Genomic DNA, 2,401 nt, shown 5'->3' on the forward strand with positions numbered 1-2,401 from the left:
TTCAGAAAAGGCACTCCAGAATTCTGGGAGAATAAGTCTGTCTAAATTAGACTGAATTAGCTCTGGCTACATCTTTTTATTCAGGAAGCAGACAAGAAGGGATCCATCACTCCAGACATCTATATACCTGAAAAATTGATAATGGACGGTGGAAAAAAAGGCATCCTCTGAGGTCCAGTGGGAGTAAGCTGAACCATTAATATGAACAGTATCAAGAATAAAAGTGAACCACTGGAGAAGCTCACCAGCAAAATAACAGACATTCAGGACGATATGAAGATTTCAAGGGAAGACTTGTTAGCATTTTACTTAATGTTATTCTCTAATTCCAAGTGATGGAGTTGTTGTGGTTAACCTCAGCTGGCAGCTAAATACCACCTATCCACTTGCTTGCTCTCCCCCCACTCCTGGTGAGAAGTGGAGGAAAACTGGGGAAGAAAAGGAAAAACCTGGGGATTGAGATAAGAACAGTTTATTAGTTGAAATAAAATAATAATTAAAAAGGTGACAACTAAGAGAGGGACAAAAACCAAGAGAAACAAGTTAGCACAACATTACGACTTGTCACCCTCTGACCAACACCCAGCCCCTTACTGAGCAGTGATCAGCCCCTCCCAGTAATTCCTCCCAGTTTATATACTGGGCATGACATTCTGTGGTATGGAATATCCCTTTGGAAATTTGGGTCAGCTGTCCAGGCTATGCTCCCTCCCAGCACCTTCTCACTGGCAGACCATGGAATGCTGAAAAGTCCTTGACTTGGGGTAAACACTGCTGAGCAACAACCAAATTATCAGTGCACAACCAACATTATTCTCAGGCTAAACCCAAAACACAGCTCTGTACCAGCTGCTAGGAAGAACATTAATTCTGTCCCAGCTGAAACCAGGACAGGCCTGAATGCCCTTCACCTACCCAGGTGTGTGTTTTCTCTCATCTGCATTGCAAGGAAACTCCTGCTCGTGCCACTGTGCTGAGCTGCTGGGGCAGCTGGCTGTATCTCATGCTTGTGCCTCTTCTGCCCAAGCCTCTCAGCTGAGGCATACTTGAGATAAGTGCTTGCATCATCACTTTCTTCTGGTTGACCCACACACAAGCAGCCAAGGAAGGACTACAAGAAATGCTCCTTTTTCAATCCAAGCACAGGGCTGGGAAGAGCCTTCCCAGCTCCCTTGAGAGACAATGGTAGCTCAGGCCTAGGAGAGCAGAGTGTGACTGATGGCAATAATGGTGATAATAATAATGATGGTTATTGTTAAAAATAGGTTAGAAACTGTTGTAAAATAGTTGATAGATCGTTAAGCACGTATGTTACTTTGGTTATTATATTGTAAAAGGGATTAAAAGGGTAATTATAGGAAATACAGTACTCAACGTACCATAATACATGGAAGTAAAGTGCAGCACCCCCCAAGCGAAACAAGCCAGCCTGGACAGAGGTGTAATGGGCAAAACAAGGGCCTTAAACCTTCATGCAAACGAACAATCTAAAAAGAAACCAATCCAAAGGGACAAAAAACAGGATAAAAAGGGGCTTCTGACTCACTGAATCTGTGCTGCTCCATCGGGGACATCACTACATCACTACTCCAGTTGCAGTATCCTCGACGGGAACGCTCCTGCTGCTCAGCCCGCGAGCCCCCATGCTTTAGGCCTTTCTTTTTTTTATAATAAAAGCTGAAATCACTTTAGTACCGGGAGCCTGCTCTCGTTTTTATCAGTTATCATAGAGTCGCACACAGTCCATCAGGCCTCTGAGATCATCGAGTCCAACCCATGACATCAGCTAGACCATGGCAAAAAGCGCCGGGTCCCGTCTTTCCTTAAACACTTCTCAGGGATCCATCACCCAACTCCATCTCGCTGGGCAGCCCATTTCAACATCGAATCACCCTTTCTGTGAGGAAACTCCTCCTGAAGTACAACCTGCACTCCCACGTGCAATTTAAGACTTTCCTCTCATCCTGTTACCCGGGAGAAGAGGCCGGACCCCCCCGGCCACAGCCTCCTTTCGGGGAGTTGTAGAGAGCGATAAAGCCCTCCCAAGGCCCCATTTCTCCGGGATGAACACCCTCAGCTGCTCCACATGGGATTTGCTCTCCTGACCCTTCACCAGCTTCAGTGCCCTTCCCCGGACTCGCTCCGCTGTCCCTTGCCCCGGCCCCGAGCGCGGCTCCCTCCGCTCCAAGCGCGGAGCGCTCCCGGCCCCGCACACAGCGCCCCCTAGCGGCCACGAGCGGGGCCTACCCGTCCCCGCGGGGCGCGCACGGCTCCCGGCACCGACAGCCGGGCGGGGCGGGACGGGAGCAAGGGGCGGTGCCTCCCACGGCCGCCGGAAGTGACGGAAGTGACGTCCGGGTGGGGCGGGGCGGGGTGGGCGGCGCGTGGGGGATGCGCGAGC

The sequence above is a fragment of the Haemorhous mexicanus genome, chromosome 1 (assembly GCF_027477595.1).
Source record: "Haemorhous mexicanus isolate bHaeMex1 chromosome 1, bHaeMex1.pri, whole genome shotgun sequence".
In the NCBI taxonomy this organism is placed as follows: domain Eukaryota; kingdom Metazoa; phylum Chordata; class Aves; order Passeriformes; family Fringillidae; genus Haemorhous; species Haemorhous mexicanus.